This window comes from Diceros bicornis, chromosome 15 (assembly GCF_020826845.1).
Source record: "Diceros bicornis minor isolate mBicDic1 chromosome 15, mDicBic1.mat.cur, whole genome shotgun sequence".
In the NCBI taxonomy this organism is placed as follows: domain Eukaryota; kingdom Metazoa; phylum Chordata; class Mammalia; order Perissodactyla; family Rhinocerotidae; genus Diceros; species Diceros bicornis.
In genome coordinates, this window is record NC_080754.1 from 67,191,417 (window position 1) to 67,217,987 (window position 26,571).

The following is a 26,571-nucleotide window of genomic DNA, read 5'->3' on the forward strand; positions in this document are numbered from 1 at the left end:
CGTTTTGACAATAATGTTGTGCTGTCTGGAAGGGTGGAGGCTTAACACTTTCCTGAGTGTATCTCATCTTCCCTCAAGTGCAATGAAAGCCTCCTCAGCATGAGAAGTGTGCACACTTGTCCTGTCAATCCCCCCACTCTTGACAATGTGATGATGACTGCATAACAGCCACTTAATGTCTATTGAATGAACACGCTTGTCAGGTAGAAAAATAAATGAAATGGTTTGTCAATATGAGCAGCAGCTGTAGCTGGTAATCTCATTTTCCTCATTTGCTTAATAAGGTACCAAAAGATACCCACAACCTTTGTGGGTTTCATTTGAAAAATCAAGGTAGCAAGTTATCAGTTATATCGAAACCTAACGGCAATTACAGAAGATAAAAAATACAGAGTAGACAAAAATCCTAGGGTATCATCAATACTGGCACCATGACAGATGTCCTAACTTTACAAGGCCTCAGCGTTCTCATCAGGAAATCAGGAATGATACCCGCCCTGGCCCTGTTCATAGGGCTGGTGTGAGGCAGGAGTAAACACTATGCGGAAAGAGCTAAGACAATGACAGCTGTTATTCAGAAATAACAAACCAGGGGTACCACTCGTTTTGACATTTTAAAAATCTACGTTTAGTTAGAATAATCACACATTATTTCCTGTGTTTAAAAAATCCTCTTCAGGGCCGGCCCGTGGCTTAGGAGTTAAGTGCGCGCGCTCCGCTACTGGCAGCCCGGGTTAGGATCCCGGACGCGCACCGACACACCGCTTCTCCGGCCATGCTGAGGCCACCTCCCACATACAGCAACTAGAAGGATGGGCAGCAATGACATACAACTATCTACTGGGGCTTTGTGGGAAAAAAAAGGAGGAGGATTGGCAATAGATGTTAGCTCAGAGCCGGTCTTCCTCAGCAAAAAGAGGAGGATTAGCATGGATGTTAGAACTCAGGGCTGATCTTCCTCACAAAAAAAAAAAAATTAAAAAATTCTCTTCAGAGGAATTCAAAGTCATCACCATATGTCCACATCAAGGTCTCTCCAGAACCAGTGCTGAATCTTTGCTTTGTTGTGAGAAGCTAGTTGAGCAAACTTGAGTCTCCAGAGCTTTCTTGGCATTGGTGCTGACTGTCGCTAAGTTTTGCATTCAATTAATAACTTTGCTGTGGGATTTCCTCGACCATTGAGGCATGTCTTTTTCTCTGCTGTATTTCTGTTTAGCACTTCAGAAATGTAGTTATTTTCCAAGTAGGGTTATAAGCTCCTTGCCTCCAGGCACCATATGGTATAACGCCTGTTTTCCCCAGGGTATTACATATTCTATATACATAACAGACACACAATGAGTACTAAGGAACTGATAAATAAATGGCAAGCAATAGGATATATTGGAGCACATGAGAAAGCCATTTGGGGTAAAATTAATTTGGCTGAAGTTTGTTTTACCAAAAGGGCCTGTCTCCTGCATTGTGTATCTGTTTTCCCATGTCCCAAAGAGAAGAGTAAATGCCCGTAAGATAAGGATGCAACTTCCCCCTCATTGGCAGTACCTTAAGGATGAGCATTTCTCCCTAAGCTAGGATTTGGTTGCTGCAGTCATCCTATGACCACCCAGTTCGAGACAACAGACCCGACACCAGCCAAGCCCATCGAGACAGCAGACCTGCTCCCCGCTGTGTCCATCAATAGCTATTCTGGCTAGGCAATCTGACAGGGTGATCTTGTCGCTATAGTAAAAGGGACATTACAATCCTATGTGATACATGCTCTTTGATGGTATAACACCCCACTTCTTTGGTGCTCTTCCCTCCTTATGGAAGGAAGCCCCAGGGCCATGGTTCTCAAAAGTTGGCTCATAATAAACTCACTCCAATTTTGATTTATAGATTGATTATGGATTATTGACGTAGACATTTGTTGGTGTAGTCATGGCAGGATTTCAGAGAAACCCACCAGAGACCACCTGGAATCTATACTGAACTGGCATTGGGTACTAATAGGGGCCCATTGTGCCCCCCAGATCACTGCATTCTTCAGGTGATCCTGGTGAGTTCTCCTGAAACCCGGACCTCCTTATTGTAAGTCAACGGTTCAGAGTTTATTTGAGCTGTTTTCAAGGCTTAAGGCTAGGTGTCTTAAGGGGGTACTGGTACATTCCCTAGGTGCGAGGAACCTAGGGGGGAATTCCTAGGAAATAGAAACCCAGGGGGTATTTCCTAGACCAGAGGAGCCTAGGGGGCACTTTTGGAGTGAATGGGGCAAGCTGACCTTTTTTATTTGGCTTAAAATTGGAAAGAATTGTGTTTATAAGGTCTGAACAAAACTGCTTGATAGAGAAATGAGAGACTGAATCTGTTCAGCTCCAACAAAAGGGACATTGCTCCTCCCGGCCTTTTGGGCATTCTCAGACCTGAAGCTGTAAAACTGCTAGAAGAAAACATAGGCAAGAGGCTCCTCCACATTGGTCTTGGCAATGATTTTGTGGATATCCCACCAAAACCACAAACAACAAAAGAAAAAATCAACAAATGGGACTACATCAAACTTAAAAGCTTCTGCGCAGCAAAAGAAACAACCAACAAAATCAAAAGGCTGGGAGAAAAATTTTACAAACCACGTATCAGATAAGGGGTTAAATATCCAAAATTTATAAAAAACTTATACAACCCATAAGAATATTTATAAAGAACTCATACAACCCAATAACATCAAAGCAATCCAATTGAAAAATGGGCAAAAGACTAAGTAGACGTTTGTCCAAAGAACACATCCAAATAGCCAACACATACATGAGAAGGAGATCAACGTCACTAATCATCAGGGAAATGCAAATCAAAACCACATAGAGCTATCATCTCACTCGTGTAAGGATGGTGATCATCAAAGAGACAAGAGATAATAAGTGTTGGCAAGGATATGAAGAAAAGGGAACACTTGTGTGCTGTTCATGGGAATTTAAATTGGTGTGGCCACTGTGGAAAAGACAGTGGAGGTTCCTGAAAAAATTAAAAATAGATACACTTCAGTGTATTTATTCGAAGAAAATGAAAACACTAACTTGAAAAGATATATGCACCCCTGTGATTATTACAGCATTATTTGTATAGCTAAGATATGGAAACAACCTAAATGTCCATCAATAGATGAGTGGATAAAGAAAATGTAGTATGTGCCAGCCTGGTGGCGTAGTGGTTAAGTGCATGTGCTCCGCTGTGGTGGCCCGGGGTTCGGATCCTGGGCGTGCACTGCCTCACCGCTTGTCAGGCCATGTTGTGATGGAGTCCCATATAAAGTGGAGGAAGATGGGCACGATGTTAGCCCAGGGCCAGTCTTCCTCAGCAAAAAGAGGAGGATTGGCACATGTTAGCACAGGTCTGATCTTCCTCACAAAAAAAAAAGGAAAGAAAATGGGGTATATATTTACAATGGAATATTATTCAGCGATAAAAAAGAAGAAATCTTGCCATTTGTGATGTCATGGATGGACCTTGAGGTCATTATTCTAAGTGAAATAACTGAGACAGAGAAAGACAAATACCATTTGATCTCAGTTATACATACAATCTATCTCTGCAGTTTCTCACCAAACTGCCACTGGCACGCCGAGTTGAGTACCGGTTTTCTTTTTTTTTTTTGTGAGGGAGATCAGCCCTGAGCTAACATCCGTGCTAATCCTCCTCTTTTTGCTGAGGAAGACTGGCTCTGAGCTAACATCTATTGCCAATCCTCCTCCTTTTTTTCTTCCCCAAAGCCCCCAGTAGATAGTTGTATGTCATAGTTGCACATGCTTCTAGTTGCTGTATGTGGGACGCGGCCTCAGCATGGCCGGAGAAGCGGTGGGTCGGTGTCCGCCCGAGATATGAACCTGGGCCACAAGTAGCGGAGCGTGCGCACTTAACCACTAAGCCACTGGGCCGGCCCCAACATCTGTCTCTTCTTTATATGTGTGTGTCTACATGTATGTTATATGTGCACTGTATTTTACCTCTGGAGGTTATGGTCAAAATTAAGAGCTCTATTCAATTAACTTGAAGCAAGTGCTTAGAAAAGTTATTTCTAAATCCAAATGTTTTTCCAGTTAACGTGATATGAAATAATATTTGGTAAATAAAAGCTTATTTAAGCTTGTTAGTTTTCAGCATTGGATATAACACAGACATACAGACTTTCTTCGTCAGATAGAAAATCCTGATGAAGAAAAAATTGATGAACTCACACTTCTCAATTTCAAGGTTAATTACAAAGTCAAGAGACTGTGATATTTTACAATAATACAATAATCAAGAGACCGTGATATTTTAAAATGAATATACACAGAGGTAAATGAAAAAACATGGAAAGTCCACACATAGATCTCTACAAGTACAGACAACTTGATCTTGGTCATGACAGTAAATGCACTCTAACATAAAAAATAATAGTCTTTTAGTCCTTAGTCTTTTAGTCTCTAGTAATCATCAACCATGGTGATGATACAAAAGGACGACCCTATGGAAATAAATGAACAAAGACACAAACTTTGCACCTTACACACAAATTTACTCAAAATCACTCATCAACTTAAATATAAAATGCAAAACTATAAAAATCATACTGGGAAACAAGAGAAAATCTTCATGATTTATAGTTTGATGATTTGTTTTCATATACAACACAAAAAGCACAATCCATGAAGAAAACAATTGATCATGTGGACTTGGTTAAATTTAAACTCTCCAATCTGGGAAAGACAGCATTCACAGAGTGGAAATACAACTCCTGACTAAGATAATACATTTGTAAAACACATATCTTCAGAAAGACTTGCATGCAAAATATTCAAAGAACCAGTCAAACGCTGCAACAAGAAAACAAACTCCCGAAATTAAAATAAATAGACCAAAATATGAATAGACAAGTTACCAAAAATATATATATACATGGGAAATAAGCAAATATAAATTGCTCAACAACAAGGAATTATTGGAAAATAAAATCCATTGTGCATTAAGAAAAAGCAAACTAAAACACCAATGAGATACTCTACTCTTGTAGTAGAATAGCTAAAAACCAAAAACTCACAATACCAATTACTGGTGAGGATGTGGGACAATAGGAAATCTCATTCATTGCTCATGGGAATACACACAGTATAACCTTTTAAGAAGACATCTTGCTAATTCTTGTGAAGCTAAGCATAGTGTCACTATATTGTGCACCAGTGTATATCTCCAACTACCATGAAAATATACATCCACACACAGACCGCTAAGAACATCTAAAAAGCAATTTTATTCACAATGGCCAAAACCTAGAAGGAACCATGATATCCTTTAACAGGTGAATGACACCCAAGTGTGGGACACTGGGTGAAGATACTTGAGGCACACATGGGCTACAGGCACAGGGTAAGGGAACACACAAGTTCGGACAGGGGCTAGAGGAATAGTAAATGAAAACACTGGTTGTCTAGATGGGCTGGAGGCACAGAGAACGTACACAAACACGAGCTGGCGTGGGCTGACGCACAGCGGACAGGCATGCTCAGGGATGGAAAGGGATGCAGACACAAGGAGAGAGACATGTGAGGTCTGGTATCAAATGTGGGCACAGGAGATAGAGACACTCGAGGAAAGATACGCGCTGCAATTACGTGAGAGAATGACATTAGTTGTCTGACATGGGTTTTAGAGAGATGGGATGGAGACTCATATGGGTTGGCATGGGCTACAGGAACAAGGAATGGAGACTTTTGAGAGGTGGTATGGACAGAGGGGAGAGAAAAACTTGACAACACAAAAGGTCAGACATGGGCTGCAATCATATGAGATGGTGACACTGGACAGAAGATATGAGCTTCAGGTAGAGGGATGGAGACACACGAAGGCTGACATCGTTGCAGGCTCATGGGCTGGAGATCCTATGGGGCAGACATGGCTTGCAGCACAGAGTTTAGAAATACACTAGGGAAGACAAGAGATATCAGCTACATCTGTGCTTAGAAGGCAATGGTGTGTAGCCTTAAACGAATGTATGAGTATGGAAGAAAGACAGGAAATCCACAATCTCAGCTTCTGTCTCAAGAATTAAAAGAGAATAACACTGGAAAAAATACAGAATGGAAACAATAATAAAGATAAGAATCAATGAAATAGAAAAATACTAAAGAAACAAAGGCTAAAAGTTATTTTTAAAATAATAATAAAGTTAATAAACCACTAGCAAAACTGATTAAGGAAAAAAAAAGAAATGAAACACAGATGACCAGTATCAGAAATCAAATAAGAAATATCCTCTACAGAGTGCTTAGATCTTAACGAGATACACCATTTTGTGAAATACTTAGGACTGTGAATTAGATATCAAAGGTCAAAATTCACTTTATAAAAAACCAATATACTGAAACTGACACAAAAAATAACATAAAATAGGAAAACTCACATATCTACTAAATAAATTGAATTGTTAGAACGTCAAGCCAACTAACCAACAAAGACAACAAACACTTTCCACAAGCAAAACTCTAGGTCTGGGATTATTAACTATTCCAGACAATAGAGGGAGGAAGGAAGGAAAGGTTCAGATTCCAGATTAGACTGAACACAAAACTAATAGAGATTTTATTCATGTTGAATACAGTACAAAGATGATTCTTTACCACACAGGACCTCTGAAGTCATCTTTCCACTATACTACCTAATAAAGTGAACCTAGAGAAGAACTGGAGAAAAAAAACACAAAACGTATTAAATATTTTTAACACAGTAAAGAAACTTAGGTTATCTAAACTGAAGAGGAAAATGCTAATAGGTGACAATTACCATCTTCAATGTATGAGGAAGTCCAGAGAAGGCTAAATTTAAAAAGTGGATATAAAGTGAAAATTATTTAAATAACACAAAGAAAAATTTTATTATATGGCAAAGTAATATAGCAGACAATCAACCAATCAACAAGAAAACAATTAATGTAGATCATTGATTAGAGATATTAATAATCAACAGAACTGGTTTCTGGAGGTTGTGGAGTCTTGGTCCCTGGAAACTTCTCAGAAACAAACATTAAGCCATTTGTCCTAGATAGACTTTAGACCTTCTCCTGCTGGGGCTCAAGACCCATTCAAGTTTCTTCTGTAATTTTAATCTACTGCTAAATTAAATGAGAGAAGGCATGGTGAGGTCAAATATGAGTGTGCTCTGGGGAGTTCCTTAGAGGAGTGGTAGAGAAACAGTAAACACACCTGGGATGCCGTAGGGTTCTGAGAAGCAGAGCAATCAAAGTATGTATAGGGCTTGAGACATATTAGGACCTCAGTAAATAACCATTGTTATCAGTAATAATTCATTTCCAATAGTGTAGATAAAGTTTGCCCTTCTGTCAAAAAAATCTTACTCAAAATCAAAACAGCATGGTACTTGTACAAAAACAGACACACAGATCAATGGAACAGAATTGAAAACCCAGAAATAAAACCACACATATATGGACAGCTAATTTTCGACAAAGGTGCTAAGAACATACAATGGAGAAAGGAAAGTCTCTTCAATAAATGGTGTCGGGAAAACTGGACAGCCACATGCAAAAGAATGAAAGTGGACCATCTACTATTGCCATTAACAAAAATTAACTCAAAATGGATCAAAGACCTGAAGGTGAGACCTGAAACTATAAAACTCATGGAAGAAAATATAGGCAACACACTATTTGACATTGGTTATAAAGGAATCTTTTCGGATGACATGCCTACCCAGACTAGGGAAACTAAAGAAAAAATAAACAAGTGGGACTTTATCAGATTAAAGAGCTTCTATAAGACAAACGAAACCAGAATCAAGATGAACAGACAAACCACCAGCTGGGAGGGAATATTTGCAAAACATACATCTGACAAGGGATTGATCTCCATAATATAGAAAGAACTCACACAACTGAACAACAGAGAAACAAACAACTCAATCAAAAAATGGGCAGAGGAAATGGACAGACACTTCTCCAAAGAAGATATACAGATGGCCAATAGGCACATGAAAAGATGTTCAACATCACTAATCATCAGAGAAATGCAAATCAAAACAACACTAAGATACCACCTCACGCCCGGTAGAATGTCTATAATCACCAAGACAAAAAACAACAAGTGTTGGAGAGGATGTGGAGAAACAGGAACTCTCATACACAGGTGGTGGGAATGCAAACTGGTGCAGCCTCTATGGAAAACGGTATGGAGACTCCTCAAAGACTTAAAAATAGAGATGCCCTATGACCCAGCCATCCCACTACTGGGAATCTATCCAACAAACCTGAAATCAACAATCCAAAGAGGCTTATACACCCCTATGTTCATTGCAGCATTGTTCACCATAGCCAAGAAGTGGAAGCAACCTATGTGTCCCTCGACTGACGATTGGACTAAGAAAATGTGGTATATATATACAATGGAATACTACTCAGCCATAAAAAAAGACAAAATCTTCCCATTTACAACAACATGGATGGGCCTGGAGCGTATTATGTTAAGTGAAATAAGCCAGAAAGAGAAAGACAAACACTGTATGATCTCACTCATATGTGGAATATAAACCAACACGTGGACAGAGAAAACTGGACTGTGGTTACCAGGGGCAGTGGGGGTGGGGAGGTGGGCACAAGAGGTGAAGGGAGACATATATATGGTGATGGACAAACAAAAATGCACAACCCAAAATTTCACAATGTTAAAAACCATTAAAACATCAATAAAAACAATAAATTAAAAAAAAAGAAAAAACCTCACTCAAAAATGTCTTAATTGACTGAAGATTAAATAATCAAAGCTGGCTTTGTTTTTAATATTCTTTCCTAGCCAGGTAGGGGTTGACGGAAGCAAGCAAAGGAATTGGGTGACACTTAGGAGAGTCACAAACCCTGAACTCAGAGTAATGTTTGCTTTAGCCCCTGAAAATTCAGGAGCCTCTAGATCCAAATGCCAACACATTCAAGTTGTTGGTGAATCTTGATTAAGCTTTTGATAGTTTTGGCTGTCTGCTCAAGCAAAGCTTCCTTTGAAACCTAGGGCTTCTAAGCCGGTGGTTCTCAAGTGTGGCTGGTCAGCAGCATCACCTGGGAAATGGTCAGAGACGTAAATTCTTGGGTCCCCCCATCCTATTAGATCACAAATTCTTGGATGGGCTCAGCACTCTGTGTTGCAGGGGACCTCCACACGGTTCTAATGCACACTGGAGTTCGAGAACCACTGTCTTAGGAGAAGCCAGTCCTAGGTACAACATAGGGTTAGCAAGGATTCCTCTCTCACGAGGGCTTCTCCTGAGGCCCCATGGACAAAATAAGGATTCCTCTTTATGGCCATAGGAAGAAGTATCGGCTCAACTCCAGGCAGCCTTCTTCAGGAATTTTTCCAATATGACCAGGAGCTCTGAAATTTGGATTCAAAAAAGAAAAAAATAGGGGCTGGCCCGGTGGCGCAAGCGGTTAAGTGCGCGCGCTCCGCTGCGGCGGCCCGGGGTTCGCTGGTTCGGATCCCGGGCGTGCACCGACGCACTGCTTGGTAAGCCATGCTGTGGCGGCGTCCCATATAAAGTGGAGGAAGATAGGCACAGATGTTAGCCCAGGGCCGTCTTCCTCAGCAAAAAAAGAGGAGGATTGGCGGATGTTAGCTCAGGGCTGATCTCCTCACCAAAAAAAAAAAAAAAAAAAAAAAAAAAATATAAAAAATTGGTTCAACGTTCAAGAAATTTTCCTGCTTCAGATTGAGGGTGGAGAAGTAGCTGAAATAGAGAAATTTTTCCCAGAACACTGATCTATCATTTCTTGATGGAAACCACTGAGTTCCTTCAGTGGAACTAAACAGTGACCAGGAAGGTTATGGTTAGTCTGATGTGTTAGAGGAGAAAGAAGCACAAAGATAAACAAACAAACAAACAGGAGAGAGGGAGAGTAAGGAAGGGAGATAGACACAGCGACCATCAGTCAGAGGTAGTGAGAGGCGGGGGAAAGGAATAGAAGATGCAGAGGGAGAGAAGCAGGTGCCGCTCGGTAGGAAACATACCTGTTGACACTGTGCACGTGTGGCTTTCATAGACAGGTGTAAGGTTTCTAAAAAGCAAAGAAAATAAAAACAAATCCATACAATTTAGTAATTTGTCCTAAATATTAATTGATCAGGTCTGATCACGCTGATGTCTTCCGTCTCCTTTATTTCATCCATGTCTCAAATTCCATGTCCTGCCCTTGTCTAAGGCTTCAGAAACACCGCAATTCAAACTGTCACAAGGTGGACTGTTTAAATCATTTCAACTTCTTCCTTGCCCTTCTGCACATAATAGATGCCCTACAGTGTTAGCTCACCTTTTGGTGCCTTTCAAACAAACTTTAAAAAACTTTATTCTTAAAAGTAGAGCTTTAGATTTACAGATAATTGAACAGATAGTACATAGAGCTCCATACACCCCTCACACTGCCCCTCCTCTCTCTCCCAAGCCCCATCTCCCCTATTATTAACACCTTGCATTAGTGTGATACGTTTGTTATAATGAATGAACAATATTGAAACGTTGTTATGAACTACAGTCCCTAGTTTAAGGGGCACTCTTTGCGTTGTACAGTTCCATGGGTTTTGACACACATATAGTGACATGTAGCCACCATTACGTACAGAACAGTCTCACTACCCTAAAAATCCTCTGAACATCAGATTAGCTCTTAATGGCTTGTTAAAATATTAACAATTGTCAGAATAACTTAAATTTTTACGAGGAAAAATGTTCCACAGGTGCTAACTTTTGTTAGTCTCACTATTAGAAAAAATGAAAAAAATGAATCCCCATATAAATAGCATAAATCATAGAATTTTAAAGATAAAAAGGATCTTGAAGATCAGGAAATCCCATTTTCTTCAAGACCCTGCCCTCAGTCTCTCAGCTGTCTGTGTCATTTATCTGCCGACTCCGCTGAGGAGAAAGAAAGAAATTGATAAAGAAAAACAAAACCAAAAACAAATTTTGGTTCTAAGCAGTCCTCTTGAGCCCAATTTAGTCAAGCATGGATTTGTTTTTATTGCCTATTTGCATCAGGAACATAATTACTAACTAGAACCTAATTTGAGAATATTCATTATGAATGAAAGATGTCATATCTAAGAACAGAATGGAACTCACTGAGGTTTTACTCTTGGGACATTTGTAGGATTAAGTCAGGACACACTGTGAGAGTGATAAATAAGTTCTCTATATTTTTCTTCTCCAAGACCATGGATTTCAGCCACACTTTATACACATGTACTTTGCAATAATGAAAAACAATTAAACAATGACCTTGAATATTTTGCCCACAGATTCATTAGTCTTTAAAATATAAATTGAGCAATTTAAATCTAGATGAGTGAAAGACTATGGAGATTTCTAGAATGTCATGTTAGGTCCTTTAGAAGTGAAGAATTGACCTTATAAAGCATTTCTATTCCTTCTTATACCTTGACAATAGTGCTACTGTGACTCTGTTTTAAAGTGGATAATGGCGGGCTTTACTTCAATTTCCACCTTTTTTTTTTTAAGTACGTTTACTCAGTATTTCTCAGTCTCTTGAAAACTTTTATCATTAAGCTCAATCTTCATTTAAATCACCAGACCTATTTGATGAAGGCGACATGAACATTTACTTGCAAACTCCTCAGAAAATTACTAATTTAACTTTTACTTTGGACGATCCATTGTAGACCTCAAACTGGATTTCCCAGGCCCCTCAAAATGGCTCATAACTGTGTGTTTGTACATTTATCTGGGAAGATATTATCCAAGGGTAATTGTTCTTCCCAAATGCTTTCTTTACCTCAAACAACAATACTTCCAAAGTTTTAATGAAAATGTGGCCAATTTGGTGAAAACCAAGTGACTTGTTTGTTTTAGCATGCCAATGAGATTAAGAAAATAAGTATTTTAATTATCGTTATTGGTTTTAAAAATCAGAAATGAAAACAAACTTCTTTGTCCAAAGACATTTCTGCAAGTGAAATCATCTGAAAAACTGACAGCTAGCCTCCCGTTTTAACCACTCAACCATAAGAAATGTAATATGGTGGGCAAACACTTGAGCGTTGTCACCTGCACGAGTCCCCAGCGCTGTTTCCCCATCAGGGCCACAGATCAGGGGTAGGAGCCGGCAGAGGGGAGACAGCTGTGCCCTCAGCATCCTTGCTTCCTGGATCAGAACTCGGTCCCAGCTGCTCGCTGTCTAGTCTTCTGGGGAAGCAGAGAATTCTTCTGGGGACACGACACATCAGGTGTTAAGGATGTCATCATTCTTTTTTAAACAAATGTTAGATCGTGTGACATGCTTCTCAGGACAGGAGAAGCCACCTCAAGGGAAGGCAGATCTTCTCCAGGAGCTGACGGTCATCCAGGGAGAGCAGAGTCAAGGGCTGCAGAGCGCCAGCCCGCTCTGCTCTCCGTCTCAGGGACACTGTGGTCCCCATCCCCCTACCCCTCCTGGCGCCCCCCCAGCGGTTCCCATTGTATCCTTGGAGGCCCGCGCGTGCGCAGGACCGGCGCTAGGAGCGGCAGCGCCTCCCACCCCCGCCCCAGCGGTTCCCATTGTAGCCTCGGAGGCCCGCGCACGCGCAGAACCGGGGCTGGGAGCAGCAGAGGGGCCGGCGAGCTGGAGAGCCCTGGGCCGCACACTGGAGGTGGAGGGTCTGGTGCGGAGGTGGCAGCCACACTGGTTTGTGTAGGGGCTTTGGCGGGATCTTTCCTCCAGGATTTTCAGCGCTGGGGAGCTCTCCTTTCTGCAGTGTGGAGGAGCGCTGGGCAGGAGGCGGCGCGGAGGTAGGCGGTGGGCGGTGGGCGGCGGGCTCGGCGTAGAGATCTCCGCGCAGACGGCGGGAGCGCGGTGTCCGGGGCGGCAGATGGGGTCGGGGGCCGGGGCTGCTGGCGGGCTGCCCCAGGCGGGGGAGCCCAACCTCTGGAGGAGCAGAGGAGCGCCGCCTGGCCCGCCGGTCCCTCTGCCTTGGCGGGGCCCCACCCAGCGGAGGTGCAGGGGGCGGCAGGGAGTCGCCTGCCCTCTGCGCGCGCCCTTGAGTTCGCACCCCCCCCACCCGGTCTAGGCCAGGTCTCGACATCCCCGGGTGAACAGTTTGCTTCAGAAGATGGACTGTGGTCAGCGCTCCTCTGCCTGACTCTGCTCAGGCTATTGGGCACCTCATTGCGTTCTTGAAACAAATAAAGCTTCCTACTTCCTTGGGACCACTTTTATAGAAAAGCCTGATCCCATTAATGGTTTCTGATAATTGACTCTATATTTGCAAGGCGAACTTTGAAGCCTGTGAATTGTTGTAAACTGCATTTAATGAAAGGAATTTTAACAATCTTTGGTACAAATTATGTAACTTCCTAATAATAACTCACCTTCTGTTAACATAGATTGATGACTGATCAATTGATGATTGATATAATGTGTACGGAATTTTAGTTTCAGTCGAAAAAATTTTCTTGGCAGTTGGTGCTAAAATTAAAATCCGATAAGGAGGAGGTTTTTAGAAGCAGTATGTAGTGCGTGTTTTGTCTCCGTACTCAGAATTGTAAGAATTTAGATTTGGAAAGCCCATAGAACAAGAACTTTGAAATTTTGATTTGACTGACAAGGTGAAAGGTCCAAAGGCCAAATACGGTAGGATTTCATTTATATGATATTCTAGAAAAGACAAACCATAGGAAAAGACAACAGATCATTAGTTGTCATTAGTTTTAAGATTTAGTTAATCATTTAGTTTAATAGTTTAATCATTAGTTTTAATATTTCTGATTAAAAATATACATTTTAATGATAGCATCCTAATTATGCTTTTGGATGAGACCAGAAGTTAATAACCTATTAAATTCTGCAGTAGGAACAAATGACATGTTGGTTATTGGTGTCTTTGAAGCGTAAGTATTGGCGGTAATGAAATTTTTAAATAAGCTTTTTTGGATTCTGGACTACTGATTTTTTTATTAGATCCTGTTAGACACGGCATATTACAAGTTTCAAAAGGCTCTTTAAAGTAGCAGGCTGAAGCTATTAAATTATAATGTAAGATCTTGATGAAACAGGCAAAAATACAAAAAGCCATTCATCATTTTATCTTTGTTAACATATCAAGTAAATCTTACCATATACGTGAATGACTTTTGGCTAGACAGACCTGAACTTGACAAGATGGACTCATTAGTATGGTGAACTTGTTTTGGAATGTTAAAGTGGGAGAAGATATATAAGTTTTACCTGAGGGTGACCCAAGTCAATATGGTGGGTTTAGCTGCTTATACACTCTTTCTGAGTTACGATCTTGATTAAAAAGCTGGTCATAAACATTCCAAGAAATTTGGACCATTCTATGTATCAATATATTAAGATGTCTTATTTCTCTGATAGTTTCTGATTTCAGGGTGTCTGGGAAAAACAGTTTCTCAACATAGGTACTTTGGAATATAATTTTTGATTGTTGACTTATTGAATCATAGAATTGTTGATTTGGAAATAATATTAGTGATTGTAGAACTTAACCTCTTCATTTTCCAGGAAATGGAAAGTAAGGTTTCTTAAGTCGTCCATAGTCTGACTGCTACTTTAGTGGCAGAGTTGAAACTAAATGTTCAGATGCTTGTCTCCAGATTCCTAGTACAGTGCTCTCTGTGCTACATACTATTAAGTAGACAAACCAATGAGTTACCTTCCCAAATCATATATGTAGCCATCAGGGTTAATTCTTTCCCTTATGCATTTTTTTCCTTTCTTTTTTAAATAACTACTAACCACAATTAATTCATTCCCCTACCATGTTTAAGGACTATCCTTGTATGTGTCTCCTCCAGCACACCTGTGAAGGACTCCCTAGAATGGACACCTGCCTGTGAGTGGGCTGCTGGGCCAGAGGCTGATGTGCATCTGTAACTTGACGAGCTGCAGCCAAATCATCCTCTGAAGTTTTAACAATTTCCATTCCCGCCAACAATGTCTGAGTCATCCTTGCCCTAGGAATTGTCAGATGGGCATTGTTAGATTTTTAAATTTTTGCCAATCTGATGAGTGAGAAATGATGTATTTGTTTTCCTCCTTGTACAACTGTTTTGACAAATGCACAGAGCTGTGCAACTACCAAAATTGAGATACAGAACAGTTCCAGCACCCAGAACTCCTTGAGCTGCTCTTTTGTAGTCAACTCTTCTCCCACCCTTAACCCCTGGTGGCTAATGATCTGTTGTCTTTCCCTATGGTTTGTCTTTTCTAGAATATCCTATAAATGGAATCCTACAGTATTTGGCCTTTTGAGTGTGGTTTCTTTCATGTAGCACAACACATTTATGTGAGTGTTCATCCGTGTTGTTGCCTGTATCAGCAGTTCTTTCTGTTTTATTGCTGAATGTAGTATCTATTGTATGAATGTACCACGGTTTATCCATCCACCCGTTGAAGGATATTTGAGTTATTTTCAGTTTTGTCTTTTTTGACTATGAATAAAACTGCTATAGATCTTTGCAAACAAGTTTCTGTGAGAACATATCTTCTCTTGGGTAAGCACATAGAATTGGAATTGCTGGTTCATATAGTATGTGTATGTTTAACTTTATTTTAAAAACTGCTTGTGTAGCAAAGTCTTGGCCCACAAAGATGTCCTAATCCCTGGAACCTGGGAATACATTAGTTTACTTGGCAAAGGTGAATTAAATTTGCAGATGGAAGTAAGGTTGCTAATCAACTGACTTTAAAATAGGGAGCTTATCCTGGCTTATCCAGGTGGGCCCAGTGCATCACAAAGGCCCTTAAAGGGGAAAGAGAAGCAGTCGAGTAGAAAAAAGATGCAACAAGGGAAGCAGGGCCAGAGAGATGCCCAGTTCTTGGTTTTGAGGGTGGAGGAGGGGGCCATAGGCTAAGGAATGTGGTGGTCTCTAAAAGCTTGAAAAGGCTAGGAAATGGATTAACCTTTAGAGTCCCCCAAAAAGAACCTAGCTCTGCCAACACCTTGATTTTAGCCCAAGGAGACCCGTGTCAGACTGTTAACCTACAGAACTGGAAAACAATAAATCTGAGTTGTTTTAAGCCATGAAATTTGTGGTAATTTGTTACAGCAGCATAACAAACTCCACTTGAAAGCTGTTTTCCAAAGAGGCTGAACTACTTTGTGTTCCCACCAGCAATGTAGGAGTGTTCCAGTTACTTTCCATCCTCATTAACACTTGGTATGTTCATCCTCTTTAATTCTAGTCATTCTAATAGGTACATAGCGGTATCTCAATGTGGTTTTTATGTACATTTTTCTCACGATTAATGACGTTGAGCATCTTTTCATGTGCTTATTGGCCATCTGTGTATGGTTTTTGGTGAAGTGTCCAAATCTGTGCCCATTTTAAACTTGGGTTTTCTTATTACCAAGTTTTGAGAGTTCTTTATAGTCCTGTCAGATATGTGATTTGCAAAGGTCTTCTCCCAGTCTGTGGCTTGCCTTCTCCATCCTCTCACCAGTGTCTGTGGAAGGTCTGTGTAACGTAACTCGAGAGGCTCCACATGACCTTATTGTCCTTCGTTGAGAAACAGAGTGAGGTTGGAGCATCTGAGTCCAATCAGACGTTGATCAGAGTTGGGGCTGGTTCTCACTTTTAGTAAACCCAGCCCTTCCGCTTTCCCCCGTTCCTGTTTGCTGTGCTCCTCTTCCCCGCACAGGAGTCTGGTTCTAAGTCTGGTAGATCTCTGTCTCTTCAGGTTTGGGAGCCCACAGAAAATTCAGCTACTCCCTTCAGGCATCTCAGTGCAGCTCTGCAGCCTCCTACCTTACATCGCTTCACAATATGGCAAATTCCCTGAAGGTCAGACTAGCAGTATGTTTGACTTAGGCCACTTCCACCACTTCTGGAGGTTTCACTTTGGTTTGTGGAAGCTTGTGGCCTAGCTCCCCAGATTCCTATGTGGCACCAAAACTTAGCACAGGTGGTGTGAGGAAGAGCAGTTGTGTGTGTGAAAGCCCTCAGGTTTCCTCTGCCACACCAGTCCTGCAGAATCACTACAAGTTTGCCTAGTTTCTCTTTTCTCTAGCCGAGGCTCTGACTGAGCAAGCCAGATCCTTGGCAACCAGCTAGAATCAGAAAACGCCTCCAGGGGAAAGAAAGATAAAAATACTTGCTCACATAAAAGACTTTTTCTTCTTTCTGGAATTTTAATTGGTTGATTCTGGAGTTGTCTGATGCTCTAAAAATATATCTATAATTTATCTGGCTTTGTCCAGTTTTGCAGCAAGTGTGCTTTCCTGTCCTAGTCTCCTCTAAACCAGAAGTTCCCTTGTCATTAGTTTTTAACTCCATCTGTTATACATTGTCAATATTATTATTGTTTGGTAAAGTCATGCTTTCAATGATTTATTCAGATGTTTACATTTTTTTATCCTCACGATCCATTTTTACCTCTTACCGTTTCTTCTTCTATCAATTTCTTTCTTCTTAAAGTACATTCTTTTTTACTTTTTAAGTTTTTTCCTTGAGGAATATTTGCCCTGGGCTAACATCTGTGCCAATCTTCCTTTATTTTGTATGTGGGTCACCACCATGGCATGGCTCATGAGTGGTGTAGGTCCACACCTGGGATCCAAACCCACGAACCCAGGCCTTGGAAGCAGAGTGTGATGAACTTAAACCACTACACCAGGTGGCCGGACCCCTTAAAGTACATTCTTTAGAAGTTCCTTAATGAGCATTTGTTGGTGGTAATACTCTTAGTAAATGTTTGCATAAAAATATCTTTAAGTCACCCTAGTTCTTGAGATATGGTTTGATTGGATGTACACTGAAAGTTATTTTCTCTCTGTACCTTGAATATTTAATCCAACTCTCTCTTGCCTTCCATTGTTAAGAAATGTATCATAGGTCTAAATGTAAGTCTCTGTAAGTGTTCTGTCCCTCTGTGGGGCTTTGAATATCTTCTCTTGTATTTGGTGTTCTTTGGTTTCCCTGGATGAATCTGACTCTAGATTTTTTTTTTTTTAATTGTGTTTGAGATGTATTCAGCTGCCTGAATCTAGGATAGAAGTCTTTTATCAATTCTGGAAATTTCTTTTTTTTTTGTGTGTGTGTGGAAGATCAGCCCTGAGCTAACATCCATGCTAATCCTCCTCTTTTTACTGAGGAAGACTGGCTCTGAGCTAACATCTATTGCCAATCCTCCTTCTTTTTTTTTTCCCCCAAAGCTGCAGTAGATAGTTGTATGTCATTGTTGCATATCCTTCTAGTAGCTGTATGTGGGACGCCGCCACAGCATGGCCGGAGAAGCGGTGCATTGGTGCTCGCCCAGGATCTGAACCCGGGCCATCAGCAGCAGAGCGCGTGCACCTAACCACTAAGCCATGGGGCTGGCCCTGGAAATTTCTGTTATTATGTCTGAATATTCCTTTAAATCATATATATATTTATATTATTTGTGAATAGCTTCTGTTGGAATGTGAATGTCTTTTGTGTTGTGTCTTAGAGGAGGAGAGTTCAGTAGGGGAAGCTCACTCTGCCATGATGCTGACGTCACTCTCTTCTATATATTTATATTATTTAATTCAAATATATATACACATACTTATTTATACACGTTCAATATATATTCATTAACTATATATTAATTCAATATATTATTCAATATAATGACTTATATTATTCAAAAAAATGTACATATCTTATTTCTTTATATGATCCTGTACTTGACCAAACTCAAGCCAGGCTCCATTGAGCCCTCTTCTTGACTAGGCCTCAATCTTGGCCAATTATAACTATGGCCTCTCAGCGCCAGTCATTTCACCCCCACACACACACATTATAGGACTTAAATGCTGACATAGTTTCTAACAGCTCAAATCCACATCCTTAGGATGACCACTGCCCCCTAAAAGTGCCTGCCTGAGAAAGCTCAAGGCAGCCAAAAGAATTGACTGTTTGTTCTGGCCAACACTCAATCATTGGCCCCTGACATCCCTTTCTTAGGGCATTTACCCAAAAGTGCTGACAACTGTGAATATTTCCTCTGTCCTTTTGAATTGTATAGAGCCATTCATTGATATGAGGACAGGGTGTCTGTCTCCCAGACTCTGCGAGAGGAGAGAAGTGAAACTTTGATCATTTCCAACCAGCAGACATGACTGGCCAGATGAAACTGCCCCTTACCAACACTCTGTAACTTTTCCCTCCCTGACTCTACTGAGCCCCTGCTCACCCCTCTGCCTGCTCCCTCATTCTCCTTTTCAAATGCCCAGTCACCTCTGTACAAATCAAATTGAGTTCAGGTCACCCTGTTCCCTGTTCCCTATTGCAGTGGTATTTTACTGATTAAAATCTGTCCTGACCTCTTTAACTAGATCCTGGCTTTGTGTATACTCTACGTTTAACACACAGATAATCTCATCCATATGCATATATAGGCATATACCAACATAACCCTGGGCCCTCCAGGACCAGTTCAACTGACCCCATCTTATCAACAGAGTAGTTAAGAGTTTTCTTTCAGGAACTGAGACCCCTAGTCCAGTTCAGGCCAGTTGAGACCACCAACTCATCAACTAGGCCTGCGCAAATGCTTGATAAGTGACATTTTTGACATCAAGGAGCTAAAAGCTCCATCCTCAGATCATCGTAACACTGCCAATTTCTGAACACACATCCGATGAAGAGGCACGAAGCTTGACTTTGCTTGTGCAGATCATCAATTACCTCACTTCTCCTTACTTCCAATTATCTACCTCCACATGTCAGACCACCCTGCCCTTCATCCCATAAATTATGCCCCAAGCCCTGGATCAGGGAGACAGATCTGAGACAGACACATGCGCCCTGTCTCCTTGCAGATAAATATCACAAAGTAAAGCTACAATTCTTTCCCCAAAGGCTGATGCCAGAATAATTGGCTTTTTTAATATGCATTGGGAAAGAGAACCCCAATATTGTGCAGTAACATCAATACATATATATACACTTAATGGATGTTTTGTCTTTTTTTTTTTCTTTGCTGAGGAAGATTCACCCTGAGCTAACATCTGTGCCAGTCTTCCTCTATTTTGTATGTGACTTGCCACCACAGCCTGGCCACTGATGAATGGTGTAGGTCCACGCCCAGGAACTGAACCTGGGCTGCTGAAATGGAGTTCTCTTAACCACTAGGCCATGGGACCGGCCCATGTCTAATTGTTTTGAAGATGTTACTAGATATGCAATTGAAGTTTCACTATGATCTCTGCATTTCCTTGCTGCTCCTTTAGTCCCTCACTTCAGTGTATGTGTTTCTTGCTCCATTTTTCATGCTAGAGGAATTCTTCAAATATCAAGTGGTCCTTGGCTACCCATTCATATTTCTGTGATGAGAAGAAAACAGCTGAGTAGGATCTCTGTGGGCCTAATGGGGGCTGTGTCTGTCTGGACTCAGTGTTTCTTCAGGGATGTTGAGTGTTGAACTAGTAACAGGCAAACACTGTTGGTGCCCCTGCTGATCTGTAACAACATACTTATTCTACGCATTCCCACAATGACAGACATCGTCTGAACACATGGAAATGCTGACAACACACCCACACCCACATACACACTATTCGCAAATGACCAGCAGCATTCAGACTGTAAACTACACCTGATAATGCACACTGATACTCAGAACATACACACAAACTCACACACATACAGACCACTCACTTTTTCAGAGCTCACAGTGACTTGAACTCTCTAAACACACAAAAACATCAACAAAACACACCTTCACATAGATGCCATAATAGCCGTGCACCCTGTGACCATACAGAATTGCTGAACACACACACAGCCACACAACAAGGAACGTGGCCATGCACGTGTGGGCTTGATCAGGGGATTTTTCACACCTCAGCATCAACATGGACACCCCAGGGTGAGAGGGAGAGGCAGAGGGCACAGGGAGAAAATGTTGGGAGCAGTCAGGAGACACTTGCGTAAAGCAAATGTGATACCTGCAAAGCTGGTTGCTAAATGACATACGACTCAAGGGTATGAGGACCCAAGAGGATCTGAAATGGTACAAAGGAGGTGACTGATACAAACCCATCACAAGATATTGAAATGTAAGGGACAGTGATATTTCAAAAGGCACTGAGGAGAGTGCAGCAAAGCTTAGATATAATTCCAAACAATGAATGACGTGGAATTCTGGCCAAGGAACAGCCATTATTGCTGTTAAAATTCCTATTTAAATGTTTCTTATAAAATTATAGAAATACTCATTGAAAAATGACAAATATTCATTGATTTAAAACATTTAAAACATTTCAGGGTAAAATAACTGCAGGTTCCACTTTTATTGAGTAGCTTTCCTTGGGCAGCTAGAAAAGCAGGACAAAGCACACAGAACAGCTGTGTGAAGGGTCAGAGAACATCCTGTGTAGGTAGGACTTGGGGGTCTATAATCTCTGAGATGAGGGAAGCACAAGATTGTGAGCACCAGCTCCACGTGGCTTCTCTCTTAAGGCATTTGCTGTTTCAACAGTGAGAGAAGAGAGTCTGAGCAGAAAGAGGAGGAAAAATGAACTGAAATTTGGTTCCAGCCAAGTCCAGTAACTTCTGCTTCCAGTCAGATGTGGTAAAGGCAAAGCAACAATTAAACGTTGATTTAATAAATACTGTATGTTTGAAAACACCAAGGAGATGTGGAAGCAAACAGGACTAGATGAAATAAAATTTCAAAAAAAGAAGAGCCTTTTAAGGTGAGATTGCCAGACAAGCCCTCACCCAGGGGAATTTGCTGAATCTGGACTCTGATAATCAGACTTGTGTTACCAGAAGACAATAGGAAGTATAATCTGTCATAATTGGTCTATGTTAGCTTTTTAATATCACAAGCTTTGTTTGGCTTAATTTTTGTTGCCTCCACTAGAAGACTCTGTGAAGGGAAGAACATTGTACCATTTGCCACATGATCTGCAGAACATTCTTCAGTTTGGGCTGTATGACTTCTATAAATATTTGTTAATTTTTGGTTTCATGAACGCTATGGACTAAATGTCTATGTAGCTCAATTTCATATGTTAAAATCCTAATCAACGACATGATAGTATTTGGAAGTGGGGCCGTGAGGAGTTAATTAGGTTAGGTGAGGCCATGCATGTGAAGCCCCAGTGATGGGATTCGTGTCTTTGTAAGGAGATGGAGGGCCAGAACTCTCTCTGCTAGATGAGAGTAGAGCAAGGAGCTGTCCTTCTGCAAAACAGGAAGGGAGCTCTCGCCAAAAGCAAATCAGCTGGAATCCAGATCTTGAACATCCTAGTCTTCAGAACTGTGAGGAATGTATTTCTGTTGTTAAAAGTGCCCAGTCTAGGGATGGCCCAGTGGTGCAGTGGCTAAGTGTGTGTGCTCCACTTCGGCAGCCCAAGGGTTTGCAGGTTTGGATTCCGGGTGAGCACTGATGCACTCTTGTCAAGCGATGCTGTAGCGGTGTCCCATATAACAGTAGATTAAGATGGGCACAGATGTTAGCCCAGGGCCAATCTTCCTCAGCAAAAAGAGGAACAAAGTACATGAGTAGACATTTCCTCATAGAAGATCTGCAAATAACCAATAAGCATATGAAAAGATGCTCATCATCAGTAATCATTAGGGAAATGCAAATCAGAAACAGTGAGAGACCACCTCACATTCTTCTATCAAAAAAAAAAAAAAGATGGCATCTATCAAAAAAAAAAAAAAGAAGAAGAAGAAGAAGAAAATGAATAGAACCAGTGTTGGTCAAGATGTGGAGAAGTTGGAACCCTTGTGCACTGTCTTGGGAAGATAAAATATATAGTTGCTGTAGAAATCAGTATAACAATTCCTTAAAAAAATTAAAAATATATAGGACCCAGCAATTCCAATTCTGGGTATATATGCCCCCAAAGAATTGAAAGCATATTCTTCAAAACATATTTCAACACCCATATTCATAGCATCACTATTCATAATAGCTAAAACATAGAAGCCACCCAAGTATTGTAACCGAGGAGGGGCTCACTGCCCAATGCACCCCTTAAGCCAACCATGAGATACCTGCTGTTGTAGAAGGGAAAAAGCTTTATTACGAGGTTGGCCAGCAGGGAGACAGGAGACAAAGGTTAAATCCTTCTCCCCAATGGGCAGTTGAAAGGGCTCTTTAAGGGCAAAGGAGTGGGTGCGGGAGGTTGGGGGCGGTCCTACACATTTTGCTCAAGAAGATTTTCATGTTCTGTCATACATCCCACGTTCAAAAGGCAGTGTCCTTAACATGATTGGCAGGAGAGTTCTTTGTCCCCTACGTCATCCTCCAGTCACTTGACTCAAACAGGAGTGACGGTTTGAGTCTTGCCAGCTGTCTTGTGGTCTCACTGGTTCAAACCAGTTGAAACTTGCTCAAGGAGGAAAAACGGAGTTTCTGAAAAACAACTCATGGCCCAAGACTAGATCCTTAGTAAATATATGGAACGTGGCTTAAGAAAGTAGTCTCCAGGGCCCGTGATAAAAGTCTGGTTGGGGCCCCATTTTATTTTGGGCTTGGTTTTGGGCCTGGCTAGGGTATCTGTCCAGGGATGTATGGATATGCAAAATGTGGTATATACATAAAATGGCATATTATTCATCCTTAACAAAGGAAGGAAATTTTAAGATATGGCACACCATGGATGAACCTTCAGAATATTACTCTAAATGAAATAAGCCAGTCACAAAAATACAACCTTGTGTGATTTCCCTTCTATGAGGTTCCTGAAATCTCTAGATTCAGAGAGACAGAAAGTAGAATGGTGTTTGCCAGGGGCTGGGAGGAGGAGGAATGGGGGGTTATTCATTAACGGGTAGAGAGTTTCAGTTTTGTAGGATGAAAAGACTTCTAAAGATGGATCGTGGTGATGATTGCACAGCAATATTAATGTCTTCAATACACTTAAAACATACTTAATGTATTGATGGAGCGGATGACTTGTCCTGGCCAAGCACGTGCTTTTGCTGTTGCACATCTTACCCCTCACTGTATAGTTGGGAAACTAGCCCAGAAAGATGTAAGTACTGGCCCAGACCACAGGAGGTAGTCAGGGTCCCAAAGACTAGACAGAGCTCCAGCGTCCTTGGCCAAGGCTCCACCCTTTCCCTCAGGTTTCCTTTGGTAATGAGAGGCATTAAGATCTTAGAGGATTGCTGCCCACCCCTCTCCATATGGGGTCATTTTCCTCTCCTCATCATCACATGTGCACAGGCACCCCCACTCACGCTGACTTCTCATGTGGGGGCCATGGAGGTGCAGTCAAGAAAGAACCGATCCAGAGCAAGTGACAAGAGGCAGGGGGAGAGAGATTGGAGGCAGCTCTCCCAGGGGACCATGGCATTCCTTCTCCTAGATACATGCCCGGGGGCCCAAAGATGGGCAGAGGAATCCCTAAGGTTCCTAGGTTTCTGCCTGTTCCAGACCCATCCCTGGCCAAGCCTGGGGAGCACAGGACTGGGATCCTGCAGTCCACCTCTGTGGGCACCCAGAACTGTGATGAGTGCATCTCACCTTGTGTAGGCATTGGGAACAGGAGAGAAGACCTCAGTGAGGGTCCTCCTGTATAAAGTGGAGTGCATCCAGCAGGTGACTCCAAGTGTTCCATGCACTCACAACGTGTCTGTTGGACTAGGTTCTCTGTTGATGACCTACTGTGCTCTGAAATGCTGAGAAAATGCTTTCCACCCACTTGAGATCATTTAGAACTGAGGAGACATGGGGGCTTGGGTGGATGAGAACTGGGGATAAGGAAGAAGATGCCAGAGCACTGGACACCAAGTCTAGAGATGAGGGAGAAGACCAGTTCTTGTTGGACCCTCGGGGTCCTCATCTGGAGGCAGGGGGGAGTCATTGTCCTGGTTGAGGTTGGATGCCTCAGGAATGAAGAAGACAGGTTGTGGGGGACAGCAAGATGGGAAAGGTAAGCTCCCGAGATTCACCCCACTCTCTCGAAGGCGACAGGTCCTGCTCCTTTACCTCTGGGACCCTGGAGAGCCTCTGCCTTGAGGACATCTGAGGAATGGTTCCCTTCTGTTTGGTGGAGTTTTGGTGAGAGCTGCAGTGCTAGTGCTGGCCACCAGGGGGCGGGCAGCCTCTTGCATCAGTGGTGGCAAGTTAAATTTTGTTTTTATTTTTTTCAGTTGTATTGAGATATACTTGATATACAGCACTATGCAAGTTAACATTGCTGTGTGGTACATTTGAAAGTTGCTAAGAAAGTAGATCCTAAAACTTCTCATCACCAGGAGAAAATCTTTTATTTCTGTTTGGTGAGTGATGTTAACTAAACTTATTTGGTAACCATTACATAATATATATATACATCAAGTCCTTTCCTTCTGCTGTAAACCTGGAATTTACACGGTGTCCACTGAACTTTACTTGACCTCCTGGAGCAGAGAAGAGTCAAGCAGAGGTCTTTCTGGCTGTCCCCCTGCCTCAGAAACAACTTGTACCTCCTATTACTAGTGTTCATCTCCACAATCAAAGTTGGTCAGAAGCAGGGGGAGGGGTGCAAGATCTTCCCATGTACTCATTCAGCAGCTGTGCACTGAGCACTCACCCTGTGCCAGGTGCCCTGGTGGGCCAAAGTGCAGGATGAAAATGACCAAGTGGTCCCTGCCTGCCAGGAGATCACAGTCCAGAGGGGAAATGGACAAAAGCAAAGACATGAGAAAGAAAAGAGCAAGTGCTGTAGAGAAACACAGCAGGGGGCTGTGAGGAAGGGTTGGGTGTCATTGGGTAGGAGGGTCTGAAAGACCTCACTAGGGTGACATTTGCTGGGACCAGAATGACAAGAGGGAGTCAGCCCTGCACAAGTCTGGGAACAGTGTGTCAGGGAGATGGCACCACTGGTCCTGAGTCTCACAGGCAGAAGTGAGTTTGGCCAGAGGAGGTTAGAAATGTGGCCAGTGTGGCTGGAGGGAGCCTGGGAGGAGAGAAGAGGAGCTGGGGTGGAAGATAGGGCCAGGGCCTGGTAGGCTGTGTCAGTTACCTTTCCCTCTCTGACTTCATTGCCCCTAACCTTGCATTTCAAAACTACAAATGTTGACTATCTCGCAATTTGTGTGGATCAGCAATCAGGCACGTTTTAGCTGGGTGCCTCTGCCTCAGTGAGTTGAACAGGTTGGTGCTGTGGCCTCAACTGTGGCTTGACGGGGGGAGGACTAGCCCCCAAGGTCACTCTCAGCTTTCAGGGTTCAGTTTGGACTGAGAGCCTGAGTTCCTTTCTGTCTGTTGGCCTGGGCACTCCTGTGCTTCTCTCCTCTATAGGCCTTCACATTGGGCAGCCCCAAAACACTGGTATTTGATTCCTCAGTTACAGGGATTCGACAGAGTGAGAGGGAGAGATGGAACATGAGAGAGGGAGTAAGAGGAAGTGAGAGACTTGTGTAGTTAAAATTTAGACAAGACATCCCATTGCTTTGGCTGTTATTATGTTCAGAAGCCAGTTACTAACCACTTAGTGGTTCCATGGGGATGTGTATACCATGGGTGGGGCTTACTGGGTACCACTGTGGAGGCTGCCCACCTCATAGGCCAAGATGAGGCACTTGGGTCTCATTCTCCATAAAACAGCAAACAATTGAATGGTTTAATGCCAC

General features: G+C 42.1%; 2 long non-coding RNA genes across 2 annotated transcripts in view; one reads left to right on the forward strand and one right to left on the reverse strand.

Annotated features, from left to right (window-relative positions):
- LOC131415042 (uncharacterized) overlaps positions 1 to 26,571 on the forward strand; it is a 135,902-nt gene that overhangs the window by 107,635 nt on the left and 1,696 nt on the right. The gene's annotated exons all lie outside the window — the stretch shown is intronic.
- Positions 9,149 to 12,426, reverse strand: LOC131415044 (uncharacterized). Its single transcript, XR_009222322.1, has 3 exons — positions 12,070 to 12,426; positions 10,020 to 10,066; positions 9,149 to 9,386 (listed from the first exon to the last, which is right to left on the reverse strand). It is a non-coding gene; the product is annotated as an uncharacterized LOC131415044 (long non-coding RNA).